This window comes from Magnolia sinica, chromosome 5, assembly GCF_029962835.1.
Source record: "Magnolia sinica isolate HGM2019 chromosome 5, MsV1, whole genome shotgun sequence".
In the NCBI taxonomy this organism is placed as follows: domain Eukaryota; kingdom Viridiplantae; phylum Streptophyta; class Magnoliopsida; order Magnoliales; family Magnoliaceae; genus Magnolia; species Magnolia sinica.
Window position 1 is genome coordinate 84707503 of NC_080577.1, and position 18483 is coordinate 84725985.

Consider the following 18483-nt stretch of genomic DNA (forward strand, 5'->3'; position numbering starts at 1 on the left):
AGAGGACACATCTATGGATGATATTTTTGCAGAACTGTAATCAGATGATGAAGCTCAGCCTGAGTATCAACCATCTCAGGTTGATGATCGGCTTAAGTCTTTAGAAGAAAAGATTCTTGAGTTGAAGGTATCACAGGACAATCTGACTGAAAGTCATAAATCTTCAATGAAGTATATGCATAAATACCTTCATCGCATTACTAGAGGACTTCACCAGATCGACCCATCTATACATCCCCCATCCTCTTTTAGATATAATTAAATCGTTGTGATTTTATTTTTGGATTGTATAACTTTATACTATGTATGTTGGATGTTCACTCTCTCATTCTCCTTATATCATTGCTGATGACTTGACGTTAACTCTTAATTACCATTCTCTATGCATTTTTCTCTTATTGGTCTACTATTTCTGCTGTGATTTATTAATTTTATTCACATGAGCATTCTTCCCTTTGTCATATTGTGACAAAAAGGGGGATAGATTACTAATTTGATAAGTAGATTCAATGAGTTATGCATTATATTGAATGTTGATAAATTGATATGTGGATGGTTATTGGGAGTTTTGTATTGGAAATGTACTATTTGTCATAACACAGGTTAATCTCAAATTGAGGGGGAGTAAATTTTACTGACAATATGGATGATAAGTGTTTTGTTACAAAATTGACAAAGGGGTTGACAAATGGGGATATTATAAGTGTTATAATATATAAAGTACACTCTTGTTTGTCAAATTTCGATGAGACAAAACAACTTATGATTTAGTTCACCTTCAAGTGAATCAAGATGTAAAGTTCACCTTCAAGTGAATCAAGAAGATGGAAAGTTTACCTTCAAGTACAAGTGATGAAGTTGGAAAGTGCAAGCTTAAGTACAGATTATGAAGTCGGAAAGTTCAAGCTGAAATGAGTTCAAGCTTTACTACACATATAGCAGAAGATCAAGCTCCACCTTCGACTTTACTTTAAGTATAAGATCAACTATGCTTTATTAAAGATTCAGGAAGAAGATTCAAGCTTTATACTTCAATGTCGAGTCTTCTCAGGTATAATTGACCCTAGAAAGACCTTAGACTTAGGTGCTTTCAAAAGACAAACTTATATGGGATTATGTACTTTGGTTAGGCTTAAGTTCGATCAGTTTAGGCCTTGGTTCGACTAGTCTAAGTTGTGGCTCGACTAGTCCAAGTTTGAAATAAATAAAAAAAAATGGATATTTCTGGTGCTTTCTTAACTAGTCGAAGGTCGCTCGACTCAAAGTCCAGCAACCATATCCTCTCTCCCTTGACTAGACGAAGCCCATGCTTGACCAGTCGAGCAGGGCCCTCTACTAGTCGAAGAACAGTTTTATCTGATCACGCCCAAAATTTGAAATTTTGTTAGATCTTAGACGAGTCGAAGGAGACCTTAGACGAGTCGAAGCGACAACATTTCTAACTATAAATAGAGGCCTTCTCTTATTCTGAAATTACTCATTCAAACTAAGAAAAGCATTCACCAAGAGAGAGAGAAGTACCCACTATCTTCAAGCTATGCATGATATTTTAATATTTTGTTTATATACTTCTGTTTTAAATCCTTGATCTCTTTTCGTGAATCTTATTTTTTAAAGAGAGTAATCACTCTTCTTTTGAGATCTGAGGAATTTAAATAAGTAGCCTTTGGTTTGAATTAATTTAAATTCAATCTAGAACCTAGAACCCTTGTTTATGTTACTGGACATTGAACATTCTACTTTAAGCAAAGCAGCTCTATAGTCTACATCAAAAATGTCTTCAAAGAGAAGATAAGTACAATTCTATTTCTTTGTATTTTTAGTTTCTTTGAGATAACTAGAAAATCTTATGTATTAGTTTTGATTGAGATAGCTAGAAAATCTTAGTGTGGGGTTTTTGTTTGTGATATCCCTTCTAAAATCACAACTGTATAGGTTTTAAGGTGAACCTATGAAAACCTTGTTTATAGTGAATGCCAATATCACGTCGGTTGCGATTATTAAAAGTGGAGTAGGTGTGGTTGTTTGAGAACAGTTGGTGCATACACCAAACCACTATAACTCCTGGTGTTGTGGTAAATGTTTAATTTTTGTTCTGTAGTGAATGGTTGTAACTTTATTTGTACACCAGTGAATGATTGTAATAGATTGGTTTATTATCTCTTGTTTGGTTCGAAGTCTGGATCCTTACAAACGTTCGTGAAATCCGTTTGTCCTACCTAAAACTTTATTTTTGGTGTAAGGTTGTCCTATGAACTAACTTTGAATCAATTTTTCGATAATAGTGCCATTGAGATTTGTGATTTATTCTAATTTATTTATTATTTCAGTACTTTGAGTTTTTATTTAGCATAGTCTTATTCACCCCTTGCCTTTAGGACTATTAAGCTCACCTTTTTCCCTCACCTTAGCCTTAGATCTAAACCCTATGTAGATATTCATGTAGGAAAGATTCTACATGAATCACGACATCGCTTGAACAAGAGGGAGACACCACACATGTGAAGAAGGAAGAGGATGATGGGCTTCTAGGCTTCTCCTTCTCTTCCTACTTTTCTTTCTCTTTCTCTTTATTTTTCTGTCTCTCTCCTCCTTGGATGTTGAGAGTGTTGGTGAGTGAGTGAAGAGCACGCACTCCTTTTGTAAATGAGTAGGTGTGTGAGAGGGGGTGTCGCTCACATCTCACTTGGATTGAGTTTCTCCAATTTGACCTTTTTTAATGATCTTTCTTCAAATCCAATTAATCTAGTGTATCAGGGTCGTCGAATAGGGCCGGGTTATTTGATTTTCTTGGTGATTTAAAATTTAGATTGGCCTATCTTGAAAATTTTTCTAACAGGTGCCAAAACGAACTTGATCCCAATTAATGGTCCACAATTAATGATCAGGGCTCAATTTTGGGAGAAATGTGTAGTCAGGATAGGCAAACTCTTTGACAAAAGTTAGTGGTTGATCAATGGTGGAAAAGGCCTAACTGTGAAATTTCACTTTTTGCACCAAAAGGAAGGAACAGGCTTCAACATTCAACGGTGTAGGATCATAGATCGAGGTCTAAATTTTGTATAACCTCATAGTCATATGAGACCAAAGTTTGGTCGAAATTTGAGTTGCGATGGACGACATGAATTAGTTAAATTGGCAGGTTCAGATTTATAAGTAGTTGGTAATCCTCGAAAGGATAACTTTGTGCCCAAGGAAAAGCTACTAAAGTGGGGTCTTTATATTTCATACTTGGTACATATTATAAGTAATCTAAGTCATTCATATGAATAAAAATATCCTATTATGACTACCCACAAGGTTTCTTCACTCAATGGACACCAAAATCCACGGTTAAGGGGCTGATTTTTCAATTGGGCCACTTTTACAATGATCTAAGGGCTAAAATTTGACATGTATGCTTAATTTATGATACATAGTAATGGTATAAAATTTCACATCAAACGAATTGTGAGAAGTATGTGATTTAGAATTCAAGGGTCTAGGTTAATGACATTTTCGTAATTATTGCTGATATGGGAGTTTTGGGAAATCTAATATCTTTACATGGTTATAGGCACGTTTCTAAGTAATTCTTACAAAAGAACTTATATCTAAATTATTATGAATAAAGAATTATTCACCAAATTAATTAAGGGAATGAATATATATCAACCAACATAATGGATGGTCATATGACATGTTAAAAAAAAAGTTGCTGGTTAGTAATTTGATCATGTATGTAAGTGGATGATCATAAATAAGTTTTTGGAGTGATAAAGAGGCAACATGTATACCATTAGATTCAAGTGTTCTCATGTGTAAGTTTCTCAAATTGTAGCTGGTTTATCATATTCATAGGTGGTGGACAAGATAAACTGATTAGAATCTTAATTTAATATGTGTACGAGCGGATGCAGATATCAGGTAGTTTACTATGATCGGGTGGTAGAAACTCAAAATGGATAGTCAGATATTTTTACCTATCGGTGTATGGTTAGCTAAATGGTTGGTTATGATGGGCAAGTGGGAATACCTAGACATATGATGATCTTATCTTAAAATCAATGGTCGGATGGCTCGATCTTATGGATGAAGATCATTCTCAACGGTCAGATTCATATTGGAGAATAGATATAAGGTTTGAATATCTAGATTGGTATTATACACACGTTCATATTAAGTTAAATTTCATGGTAACACTTGGGAACTTTCAATATTTGGGTATTGAAAAGTTCGGGGTGTTACATTGATGATCTCCTATTCAAGACTCCAACCAAACCAGACACTTCAATGTTGATGCTTGGTCATGCTTTTCATCTAATAGTCACCTATGAACAACTTCGTGATATCGAGCCCAGCTTCCCGAAGTGCCTTGATGAAGTTTTACTTGTCCAATCAGACAATCTTTTGGACCCCTGCAATGCATTCAAGTCTCCACAAGCACGACTGAAACCAATGAATGGCTAGGCTGAATGGTTTGCTCGCATTGAAGCACGACATGAAGATATATAAAAAGCAAACATGAATTTATAAATGTAGCAAATTTTCTCTACACGAATATCTAGCCAATTCATTCTTCTTACATCAGCATTAACTTTCTGGAATCGATTGACCAATACATTCCATTTTGAATGTGGCCCCATGGGTCCATCGATCATGGATGTATGTGCATTCACTCACCTCCTCTCCTTTAGGGAACCTTATTTGTCAATCATGGGAGCCCAAATGTCATGTAGTTGGTTGAACCCTTGGAAGCTGAAGACTGAGAATATAAGAGAAGTTGGAGCATCAAAGAGCAGAAGAACAAGTGTATGAGGTACCTTGATGACCCTAACCCTTGACCTAAAACAACCTAAACCTCTAGATGATCTTAACACCAACATGTAAACCTTTTATTGATCATCTCTTAAGCCATACAAGCCTAAATTGACCTTCCTTAGAATGGATTTAAAGGTCTCGAGTTGTTGTAATAACTACATAAATTCAGCAACTATCAATCCCACCGAACACCCCTTCAGTCCCACCAAAATTAGTCAGAACAAGACAAAAAGCACAACCTTGAATTTCATCCTAATTTGGATACAGCCGAACAAACCTTCCTCTAGACTTGGTGCCACCGAACTGTGAATTCAGTCTGACCGAAAATGAGAAAAAATGTTTAGTAAGCCTTCTTGAAAAACAATGTATTTTGACTCCAGCTGGACAAACCTTTGGGTAAATTCAGTGTGACCGAAGGTCATGTTCGGTCTGACTTAAGGCACTAAAATTTGTCTATTAACTTTCGTGGTTTTTCCACAGGTTAATTTGGTGTAACCGAAGCCAACTTTGGTCGAACCAAAGACTAGCCATTATAAATTCATCGGAGCCTTTTTCCTATAAATCTAGCAACTGGATCTCTATGAAAATGATGTATTTTGGCATTTTAGATACCCTAGTGCATCACAAGCTCTACCAAACTTCCTAGGCTCTATCCCAATGAGATCCATACTCTCTTCTTAGTGATTCTTCACTCTGATGAGCATTCCATGCTCCTCTATAAGAAGATCATGATTTTAAGCATTCTATAGAGTTTAGACACAATTTTTATTGGTAAATTCTAGTGTCTATTAACCTCTAAAGTGTCCATAAAGGTAAATCCCATAGGCATTACAACTTCTCATTAGTAGTAGGAGATTCTACCCAACCTTTCATCACCTTGGTCACCTCAAAGGAGTATTGCACTCAAGTTAGTTAATCTTGGAGCTGAAGCCTTGACAATGCATCAATATCATAATCGAGGGAGGAAATGGGAGCTTATTAAAGAACGAAGAGCATCGATCAAGCAACCTAGGACGACACATCAACGGGGCTCAATTCGATAAGTGTTATTAAGTGAATCCATACTCTCTTTCCTAATGTAGAATTGAGGGTAAGAGTTTGTGACCTAAAATAGAATAGGTTCTTTTATAGGACCTAAGCTCTTGCATAGGCCCGAATCCATCGGACACAGGTGTGTACATGTTAGTCTCCATGGGAGCTTCTGGTGGGAGTAAATGTAAGTCTGTGGACTAGGACTGAGGTTCATACTGAGCCTATATAAAACCACATAAGTCTCCGAGTGAGCTGATCCTTGTATAGGATTGTAAAGTTTAGAGGTGATCTTGATTTAAAACCTTTGATAGTGAAATCCGGTACACTCATGGGTTGAGTGGGTCCGTAAGGAGTGGAGTATGAGAACTGAACCACTATACATGCTTGTGTTTGGGATTGTACTTGAGCACTTGTTTAATTATGTAATGTGACGAATTTTTAATTATATGTATGCATGATTAGATGAATGCTAGGGTAGATAGGTAGCACATCCCACACACACATGTACACTATCATGTTTATAAACTAGTTGCTTAATTGCCACATCTCTTATAGTCTATGTCATTGGGCCCACTAATGGCATGGAAGCCTTAGTGTTAAATTAATTTAGTTTAACCTGCATTTTATTTTAAGTTAAGCAAATGTGTTTCAAAAGCCATAATTTTTATTTAGTTTTAATCACCCCCCTTCTAGGATATAGCCATCATTCCTTAGATCAGCTAAGCTTCCACACATAGTCGTGATATCCTATTACACACAATTTCAATTGGTATCAAAGCAAGTAGCTCTTGAAGGGCTTAACCACTTTAAGTTGATCCAATGGGCTTAAGAATAATGTTTACGTAAGAGGGGTGTGCCATCACATGACTATCATATTTTGATGTGTCTAACTATGCCTATTTGAGGGCTAGGATTATGGTCTTTCTAAGATCTCTTGACCCTATGGTTTGGGTTATTGTTGAATAAGGATGGACGATACTCATAAAACAAGTAATGATTAATGCTAAAACCATCAATGCTCCTAAAGATAAATCCAAATGGAATGCCGATGAGAGAGCACGGTATACCTATGATGCCAAAGCTCTCAATGCTATTTACTTTGTGGTTTTCCCCAACGAATTTAAACATATATGCAGATGTGAAATGGGGAGGGAAGTGTGAGACATATTGGAAGTCTTTGATGAGAGAAGTAGCATAGTAAAGAGATCGAAGCTTCAACTCTTAATGACCCATTTCGAAAACATTAAAATGAAAGAGTATGAAACTTTCATCGATTTGTTTTAAAACTTAACGATATTTGCAATTCCATGTGGGGTTTAAGAGAGGATTCTTGAAGGGTGTATATGTAGAAAAATACTTAGATCCCTACCAGATAGGTTCGATCCCAAGATAATCTCCATAGAAAAGTATAGGAACATATATAAGATGAAAGTAGAAGAACTCTTAAGTTCCCAGCAAACATTCTAACTACACTTTAAGGCCCCCTCTAATGGAAAGAAACTTGTTGTCCTCAAAACATCTCATAGGCATTCATATAAACTTAAAACAATTAAATATGAAAGTGATAGTGATGATGATGATTTTGAAAGAAAATTTAAGAAATTCCTCAAATTTGAATAAAGGAAAGAGTTGTAATAAAACGGTTGAGAATCGAAAAGGTAAATAAGTCAAACAACCTAAGCAAGTGCAATGTTACAACTGTGAGGGTTATGGACATGTTGCTACCAATTGCCCTAGCAAAGTAAGATCCAAAAGGAATACTACGGTGATGCTTTCACCTCAGTTTAGTTTTATTTATGTTTCATGCTGTGAATTTAGATATTTGCACTAAGATCCTACCTGAGTATGCATTAAACGATTAGTTGAACTTTTACGTTTAAATATAACAAGATTTATAATATAGTTGGTTGTATTCTCGTGAATGGTTACCCTCGTAAATGTAACTGGATATGAGTAAAAAAAGGTACGTTTTTGAATCATCAAATTATTACTTTATTAACACTCAGAATTTCGGGCATGACCATGTACTCGGGCCATGAAAACTCGGGGCATTACGGAGCGCCTCAGCCAGATGAACATATTCTTTTGCAATCTATACAATGATAATGACATATCCACATCAATAGAAATGTTGTATGCTCTGTATCATTAACGTTGATATGCGTTTTATGATGAAGCGACATGAAGTTGGTATAATCCTTGCCACTCTTATTTGGAATAGAGTAGTGTTGTTTACATTGAGTGAAGTTGAGTAGACTGGTTTACCAAATAGAAGAAGGTGGGCAAAGGCACAAACGTCCATTATCGTATGACCCATGGGGCCTTATCCGAAGTGAAAAGTGTTGGTCGATTGACTTTAGAAAGTTGAAGCCGCAACAAGAGGAGAGGTGTTTGCTGCATATTCATGTAACGAAATGATGATAAATTTGTAAATACCGATCAATTTTCATGTATCACCAAGTTGTTGGGATACATGACCAAGCCATTTCGACCATCCTTTTAAAGCCCTCGATCAGGATCTTGAAGGACAAAGGGTGTTTGTAGGGTCTAGTAAGGAGTTTGATTGGATAAGCAGTTGTATGCCTACACAACAAGGGAAGTTTTGATTAAGTAATTGTAACTCATTAAGGGAAATTTCATGCTGAAATGTTGCACTGAGTGTGAGAAATAATAAATTCACACTAATGGGAAAAGAGAAAATAATGTCATCATAAATCTCAGATGACAAAGCCTCTAAATTTCTTATGACATATTCCTAATGAAAAGTCACAGGACCAGATGAAGAAGAATGAGCCATGATGATGATAATCTCGATAAAAAAATGAGCTTAGAAAGAAGAAGAGCAAGAGCAGTGAAAATAATAAAATCATATTTGAAACGATATTGTATCGGGCAGGAACTTGTGTATTAATGAGATGATATCATGACTCCTCGTACGATATGATAATGCTACATGTTGAAAAGGCCGAGCTAAGAGTCCTGAAGGGGGGGTGGGGGGGTGAATAGGACTATGCCAAATTAAAAATTTAAATGCGAAATAAGAAAGATATAAACAAAGATAGCACTTATCAATTCAAATAGCATAAATGAATAGCAACCTTAAATGCACAAGTATTGAGAGGTTGATACATATGTTGTTCTAAGGACAACTTTACACCAAAAACCAATGACTTATGGTAGGACAACCCGATTTCTACAATGGTTTGTGTATCAAAATCCCAAACCAATACAGAAGAATAAAGAATAAAACAGAAATAAATATTTACTGTTATTACAACAGTTACCACTTGTGTAGAAAATAAATTACAATCATTCACCACAAATGCTGAAAAATAAATTACAATCATTCACACTTAAGCACATTCAACCATCCACCATAGCTCCAGCAATTATAGTGGTTCGCTTGTGTGTACAACAACTGTTAGAAAATAGCCACACAACTACTCCACTCCCAATATCCTCACCCTCATGATATTGGCTTTCACTATGAAATAGGTTTTCCAAGGTTCAACCAAAACCTTCACAATTGTGTTTTTAAAAGGGCTACCACAATTAAAAACCCTACTCACTAAAATTTTCTGGCTATCTCAGTCAAAACAAAAAATGAAAACTTTTTTGGCAATCTTACTAACCAAATACAGAAAATTGAAATGTACTTATCTGAGTATTCTCTTTTGATGAAGCCCGGTCACTACAAGAAATTTCACTTTTAGCGACGAAAATTTTCGTTGCTATAAGTCAAATTTTCGTAGCTAAAACGTTTTAGCGACGAAAGTTTTCGTCGCTAAATTCGTCGCTATAAGACCGATGTCGAAGCGTTTTCTCAGCGAAAATTTTGAATCGTCGCTAAATGCAAGCTTTTTAGCGACGAAAATTTTCGTCGCTAAAAAAACTGTACAAGACTTTTAGCAACGAAAATTTTCGTTGCCAAAAATAAATTACAAAACTTTTGGCTACAAAAATTTTCGCTACCAAAAAAAATTACAAAACTTTTAGCGAGGAAAATTGTAGTCGCTAAAAATAAATTAGAAAACTTTTAGCGACGAAAAGTTTCGTCGCTAAAAAAACTGTACAAGACTTTTAGCAGCGAAACTTTTCGCTACTAAAAAAATCGTTCTATTTTTAGCGACGAAAATTTTCGTCGCGAAAAAACTGTGCAAGACTCCTAAAAAATCGTTCCACTTTTATCAACGACAATTTTCGTCGCTAAAAAAACTGTACAAGACTTTTAGCAGCGAAAATTTTTGGTACTAAAAAAATTATTCTACTTTTAGCGACGAAAATTTTCGTCGCTAAAAAATTGTACAAGACTTTTAGCAGCGAAAATTTTCGCAGCTAAAAATAAATTACAGTACTTTTAGCTACGAAAATTTTCGTCGCTAAAAGTCTTTTTTTAAAAAAAATATACCACTTAAAATTCCGCACAAAATTCCTGATATACACCTGTTAACAAATATTTCATCATATTCATCCTGATATACACCTATTATATAATATATTTCATCATATTCACATTCACATCCATCTAAACCCAAACAAGAAAATCCATCCAAACATAAAAGTACATTCATCCAAACACAAACAATCTTATCCGCATCACACTTATTCATGCATAAATACATATAAGTTTAACATAATAAACAAATATACAAAAAATCGTCGTCTTCTTCCTATTTCGACAACTTCCTTACCACCTACTTTCTAGTCAAGTTCCATAGCCATGCACACTTGTTTCCTTGTCCTTGCATCTTAACATCATCGCCATCTTTCTCTTTTATCTACACCACCCAACATTTGGAAGGATCATACATGTATTCACTAAAGAAGATATGCTCAAAGATTGCAGGGTCATCCAGAGATGGAAGATCATGCTTCTTTCTAGCTTCACACTTCCCTACACTGTAATACACCTGCCAATTGAACTGAAAATCATGTGACATCATTTCTACTAGTCACTGGAAACAGCCATATGATTTGTGACTCCATAACATGTCCGTGGGTTCTCTATGAACTCTAATCACAGAGTGATACCCAAAAACCTGACACACTTGGTGGTCAAACTACAACTCAATGCCAACATGGACTGGCACATCAACCACTTTTGTTGTAACAGGAATTGTTTGATAACCATGATGAAGAAGAATACTTTCCAACAAAGAGCTACCAGTTAACAGCCAAGAAACTCACCTCCATCGTGACATGGCAAGCCAAAAGTTGATAAGGCATGTACTTATAGCCACTGCAAAAAGAAAAAATGAAAAACTGAGTTGTGGCTTTTGGGTTTTCTCAATGACATCATATCTTTTATTCAAGTCACAATACAGAATAAAATTTAAATCTTTCAAGGCCTGATTGAGTTTCATCGACTTAATGCAAAGATAATCTACAAGCTCAAAACAGAGCTAATCACAGGTTCACCAGGCTAGAAATAATCCATTGATCTAAATGCATCTTTTACGCTGCATTTTGAAACACACCTGAGTTGGATTGCAATTGCTCAGTTCAATTAGGTGGCAACGATTGAACTGTATTGACGGTTAGTGTTATTCATAATGGAGTACAAATTGCAATTACATTCCTTTCTAGTTGAACTTGGAGTAATGATCACACAATACAAATACTATGATAGTTTCAAATTGGTCATTTCAGCTTCACTGAAATGATTATTGCATTTCTAGATGATAGCTTCACTAAAAAATGGTCTTTGTGAAAGCTCAGGAGCATTGGACTATTAGATCTCCTTCAGCCTTCTGTGTCCAATGCACCTCACAACTTTCTGTAACCAATTGTGGTCCTTCATTATGGTGTAGAGAACACACAAAATAGTCACTTAAATACATCCAGACAAATCACAGTAGCACTTCTCCAACATTCAAATTTTTCAAAACCGAATTGGAAAAAAGAGAATCAAATGTAACTAAAACAGATTTGAAAGTTGGTCAAATCATAAATAGGCAGATTATGGACGGAGACATTGTTTTCATTAATAGGCCACCTAGTACTCATAAACATTCATTACAAGCATTTTCTGTCTATGTGCATGACGACCATACTGTTAAGATCAATCCCCTTATTTGTGCTCCCCTAGGTGCAGATTTTGATGGGGATTGTGTTCATATATTTTATCCAGTCTCTAGCAGCAAAGGCAGAAGTTTTGGAGCTGTTTAGTGTTGAAAAGCAAATCTGTAGTTCTCATAGTGGTAGTCTGAATTTACAACTGGTGCATGATTCTTTATTGTCACTTAAACTCATGTTTAGGACTTTTTTCTTGAACAAAGCAACTGCGCAACAGTTGGCTGTGTGTTTCACCAGTTTACTGGAACCTGCTTTGCTTAAGGCTCACCATACAGGTCCTCTGTGGACTGTTTTGCAAATGGTACAGAGTGCTTTACCTGCATTTTTTTACTACTTTGGGGAGAGGCATTTGATCAGTAAAAGTGAAATGGTGAGGATTGATTTCAATAGAGATTTACTGCAGTCATCATTCACAGAGATTGTTACTTCTGTTCTTGACAAGAAGGGAACAGAAGAGGCTGTTAAGTTCTTTAATATGTTGCAGCCATTGCTGAAGGACATTCTCTTTTTAGAAGGATATAATGTTGGCCTGAATGATTTTGACATTCCCAAGACTGTTACTGAAGATATAAAGAAGAAAATTCAGGACATATCACCTTTGCTGCTTCACTTGAGATCAAATTACAATGAACTTGTAGAGTTGTTAGTGGAAAGCTACCTGAAAACTATAAAACTGCCAATCGTGACTCGTATTCTAAAGTTATCTGCTTTGGGTAATTTGATAGATTCTAAAAATGATTCAGCTATCAGTAAGGTTGTTTAACAACTTGGCTTTTTGGGGCTTCAACTTTATGACCAAGGGAAGTTTTATTCAAGGCGTTTGGTTGAGGATATGAGTTTCCACTTCCAAAATAAGTATTCTGTTAATGGTGATATGAGTTTCCACTTCCAAAATAAGTATTCTGTTAATGGTGATATGAGTTTCCACTTCCAAAATAAGTATTCTGTTAATGGTGTTGACTATCCTTCTAAGGCATTTGGGTTAGTTAAGAGCTCCTTTTTTCAAGGTCTGACCCCCTATGAAGAGTTGGTCCATTCCATATCATCCAGGGAAGTGTTGATCCGTTCTTCCAGAGGACTTACTGAACCAGGAACTTTGTTTAAAAATCTAATGGCCACACTTAGAGATGTCGTTATCTGTTATGATGGGACAGTGAGAAACCTCTGCAACAATTCTATAATTCAATTTGAGTATGGACAGGTGGACAAAAATAGTCCTGGCAGGTCTCTTGCTGGTGAACCGGTTGGTGTATTAGCTGCTACTGCAGTATCAAATCCTGCATATAAAGCAGTTCTTGATTCTTCTCAGAGCAACAACTCTTCATGGGAATCGATGAAGGAAATACTTTTGTGCAAAGTTAACTTCAAGAATGATATTATTGATCGGAGAGTTATTCTATATTTGAATGAGTGCTTCTATGGGAAAATGCATTGCAAGGAGAATGCAGCATATTTAGTTCAGAATCGTTTGAAAAAAGTCACTTTAAAGGATGTTGCTTTTGACTTCTCCATTGAATACCAAAGGCATCGAAAAATACTTGAAAGTTCAGAAGCGGATACAAGCCTTGTTGGCCACATTCACCTTGATAAGATGCGCTTGAAAGTACTCGAGCAGAGCATGGATGAGATCCTGCACTCTTGTCAAGAGGTTATAAATTGCTTTAGGAGAAAGAAGCACGCTCTTTCACCTTTTTTAAGAAGATTTATTTGTCTTCCTGCGAATGTTGCACACTTCAGCAACAATGTGATGAGAAGTGGTCTCAACTGCCATGCTTGCAATTCTTCTACAAACAGCAGGAACATTCATGTCAAACAACAATGAGTAGATTGTCTCTTTCAGTTGTCTTCTAGATGCCTTAGCAGATTCAGTATCTGAAGAAAATGAAAAAATAATAATAATAATAAATTGATGGACTGTCTTCTAGATGCCTTAGCAGATTCAGTTGTCTTCAGTCCATTACTATTGCCCCTATCAAGGAGAGATGACACCATTACCAGTTAAACTTCTGATTCCCATTGGGACACTATGCTAACTACACTTTGGGCATAACTTCCTCAATTGGGTCAGGACCACATTCTCCTTTTTTTTTCTTTTTTTTTTCTTTTTTTGCACATAAATAACTAACTTTGCATATGCATTCCATGTTAGCACTAATGCCATTAAGATCTTTTTCAATCAAGTGCAGATTTGAGAACTTGATTATGCTCTCGTATCAATAGAAGACTTTATTTATGTCAGATCTCTCCAAATTAGTAGCACTCCACGCTTGCTTTGAAACAGCATTTATAATTATAGAGACGATATCCTGTCAGCTGAACGAAGTAAACGGAGCACAACAACAGTAGCAGCAAAAACAAAAAAAACAAAAGTCCATGTACCCTGAGAGTATCCAATTCAGGCCCTCCTAAGGCAACTTCGTAGTGATCTATTGGTAAAACATCAATTTCTGCAGTCTGTGTACTTTTAACCTCTGGTTCTTATTTTTTGGAATTGTATAATCATAAAGCAATGGAAATAATGTGAAATTAGATGATATTTTTTTTGGAATTGTACCTTCTGATCACGCATAGGCTGCAGATGAAACACATTCCAGAACTTCTTACCTGCATCAGTTCAAACAACTTAGAAGCACTTTACAGAAGAAATGGTAAAGAAAAAAAAAATCAAAGAAGACCAATGATTTCAATGTCCATCTTATGCATTTGAACCAAAATCCCATTCTTTCAAGCATAGAGAGGAAGAGAAGAAATCTAAAATTGACATCTTATTATATTAGAGCAAACACAAAACGTAAGTTCATAATATAATGGATATAGACTAGAAACAAAAGAAGTAACGAACAATGATATATTTATGCCATCAGGGGTATATCCATTCAACTCACAATTTCTGCATTTTGGTCATATCCCCCAATGCAGGGAAAGGCATGCTCGATCCATTCAAATCAGATATCCTCCTGAAAATCAAAATATATTGGATTCAATAAAGTAATTCATTTCATACCACTTCCAAGGCTGGGTATGAATCCAAGAAAATTCTAAGTAATAAAGCAGCAAGAAAAGAACATGGAATGTGCCCTCACAGTTCAGTTAGATTCACCAAGAAAGAGATGTTGGAAGGAATAGGTCCCGTCATAGATGTGCCTTGCATATGCCTGCAGTGGTTTAGAATCATGGTTCATATAGATGTTCTCATATAGAAGCAAGAAGCAATTTACATTGAAAACATATCAAATAAAGTTCTTACAGCCTCTTGAGTCGTGTCCAGTTCCCGATGAAATCAGGGATCTTACAGAAATAATATGAATGGAGTTTAATAAGTTATAATTTCTAAATGGAAAAGACAACCCCAGTGACTAGTGAAGAATTGATATACAAGTCCGTCAAGTTTCTCAAGTTGCCGAAGGTAATAGGTATTTCTCTTGTCAAGTTATTCGAACAAGCAAGGCTGCACCAGTAATATATTGGATTATGTTAGGAAAAAAGTTTTTTTTTTTTTTTTTTAAAAAAAACACCTATTGTTTATTATCACCATAGGCTGTATGCCAATCACTACCAACTGATCATGATCAGATGGTGGTGATAAGTGAGGCCCACACCTGCTACACGGTGTGGACCCAGCGGGGCATTCCACTCCTTAAAATGGTCGTGGAGTCCTCTCAACACCACATATTGACCGTCAACTGATAGTGTTGAATAGCATAAACACTTCGCAATTGGTTGACCCTCAGCCATTCTGTTCACCAATGTAACCTAACAATGACCAGCATATATTTACACATTAATCACATTTTCTGTTTAATTAGGACATAGGAGGCAACCAGAACTAATAAATAAATAAATAACATTTAAATTTTAGAGATTCTCAATTCAGGTCACAAATCTTAGCAGCTGCTCAAATGTAATAAAGATAAGGGTGACACTATTTGCACCTGCCCTGATTGATAATGGCAACCTTCTTTCAACATTGGTGATACAACAGTACAAATTTGTACTCCTGAATTACCAAAAGTAGAAAGAAAAGATGCTAATGGAAAATATCAATCAAGATGAGTAAAGATATGAATTCCCGGAAAGATAACTATGAAATGAGTATTAGGTCACTATTTGAAAAATAAAAAAAAAATTTGCAATGGCAGAACAGAGAATCTTACAATCTCTCCAAGCTGCGCAAATTACCAAGCTCTGGAGGAAGAGGTCCTTCGACCTCGTTAACTTCAATGACTCTGCAAACTCACGAATTGCATGAATAATAGTAGCTAAACGCAATTTCATCTGCCTAATCAAATGAAAGTTGTGAATCACATACAGTGACTTGAGTGTCATGATGTTTCCTAGCTCCTTTGGAATTGTTCTAGAAATGTGATTTCCCAAAAGCGACCTACAATGTTCAAACAATTTTTCGGGTATGTCCCTCAGAGAGTGAGAGAGGAAGAGAGGGTTTTGTAGATTAGTTATAGAAGATTCCAGATGCAATTATGGAAGAGGACTTACAAATCGGTGAGAGGAAGGGAAGCCCATGCTGCAGGGATCGATCCATTGAGATAGTTGCGAGAAAGATCGCTGTTGGACAAGAGCAGAAATTACGATCTAAGACCCCGATATTTGCTACGAGGCAAAATAAAAGCGAGAGAGAGAGAGAGAGAGAGAGAGAGAGAGTGAAATACCTCTCTTTGGGCGCGGCTCTGTTTTGAGCGCGCGCCCAAATTTGGGAGACGGATTGGCTACTGGTGGAGGGTGCTCTGTGGGCCCCACCATGATGTATGTGTGTCATCCATTCTGTTCATCTATTTTTAGAGATCATTTTAGGGCTTCATAGAAAAATTGATAGGTATATAAGTCACAGGTGGACCACACCACAGGAAATCAATAATGATTGGATATCCACTATTAAAATCCTCCTAAGGCCCACTGTATTGTTTATTTGAAATCTAATATGTTGATTAGGTCATAAAGACCCGGATGAAGGGAAACTATAAATATCAGCTTGATCTAAAACTTTTACGGCCCCCATAACGTTTTTAATGGTCAACGTTCATCCAACACTTTTTCTTGTAATGTGGTCCACTTGAGATTTAGATATACCTCATTTTTTCTCTTATATCATAAAATGATCTATAAAAATAGATGGACGGCATGGATTAAATACATACATCATGGTGTGGCCCACAGAGTACTAACCACAAGCCAGTGGATGGTGTCAGGGGGAGTGGCCAATTTGTTCTCTTTTCTGTGGTGTTGTTCATTTAATTAATATTTGGATATGAATCATTTTTTAAATAGTTCTCTAAAACGATCTTAAAAAATGGAGGAACAGTGTGGGTTAACTCCAAATTTTCGATAAATATAAAACTCAAGTGGACCATGCGACACAAAATAGTGTGGAATAATGATTTCCACCGTTGATACCTTCCTTGGGCGCATAATAATGTTTATTTGACATCCCTCATGTTTATAATATCAAAAAGATATGAATGAAGAGAAAACACAATATGATATGAATTGTTGTGCGCTAACTACGATAACAGTGTAAAATCTACTTCGTCCATCATTTTCTCTGAACCATGATAGAATGAGATTTAAAAAATGAGATAGATCCATTGTCTAAGTGGGCTATACTATGGGGAAACAGTGAGAACAAATACATTAACCATTGCAATCTTCCCGGGGATCACCATGATGTTTTATTATAAAATATTTTAAAATTTTTTTATATATAGATGAGCATGTTAGAGAAAGTATGTTTTTTTAGGATTTCCTAAAAAAAATTTCAATCATTGGCTGTAGATGAGCATGTTAAGAGATAAAAAGCTTTTCACCAATAGATTTTATGCCAAATCTCTACTATGCAAAACCAGAGAGAAGACCTGATCTTGTCAGGTCCAAGTCCTTTTAGGTCCGGATCTTATTTTTGAAGACCTGGACCTAAATCCAATTGGCTTTGTGCACTTATCGAATCATTGGATCTAAGCTTTTAAGTCGGGTTTGAGATAGATAAGATTATTTACATGGTCGAGCTCACCCCAATTAGTTGGGATATGGCTTAAATGATGATTTGTATTTCATTTGTATCAACGAGTTTGTGCAATAGATGTTTGTAGGAGCATAAGAGAGCATGATAAAGTTGTGTTTGTGTTTCTATAAGGTTACACTAATCCTTGTTTAAATCATAAGGAAATTTTCTTGACAAATGTATTTGGACATTTCTTATTTTTTAGTAGTATTTTATATGGTTTCAAATAAGGTCGGGATCACTGCATACATATATATATATATATATATATATATATATATATATATATATATATATTATTTGAAAAGGTTCCATACGGTCAAGCTGTGTGGGCCCCACCGTGATGGGTGTCGAACATGTACCCCATCAGTCAGATGCACCATTCCATGGTGGGCCTGCGGCTTAAAAATCAAGTCAATCCATGGCATGGGGCCCAAAACAGTTGCAAGGTTAGTTACGGTGGTACCAGCGCCATGGGTGCGCGCCTCATATACACGCACATGGCTTGAGAGTCACATTTATATAAATATCCTGCAGACTACTGGATTATTTCCGTCGCCAAA

At 36.0% G+C, this 18483-nt stretch overlaps 1 long non-coding RNA gene and 1 pseudogene across 1 annotated transcript; one reads left to right on the forward strand and one right to left on the reverse strand.

Annotated features, from left to right (window-relative positions):
- The window catches only part of LOC131247085 (DNA-directed RNA polymerase V subunit 1-like), a 38361-nt pseudogene extending 23687 nt beyond the window's left edge, over nucleotides 1–14674 (forward strand).
- A 656-nt stretch (nucleotides 14675–15330) lies between these two features.
- On the reverse strand, nucleotides 15331–16538 carry LOC131247374 (uncharacterized). The gene is made up of 4 exons (XR_009171685.1): nucleotides 16402–16538; nucleotides 16217–16288; nucleotides 16062–16133; nucleotides 15331–15355 (listed from the first exon to the last, which is right to left on the reverse strand). It is a non-coding gene; the product is annotated as an uncharacterized LOC131247374 (long non-coding RNA).
- Between the last annotated feature and the right edge of the window lie 1945 nt (nucleotides 16539–18483).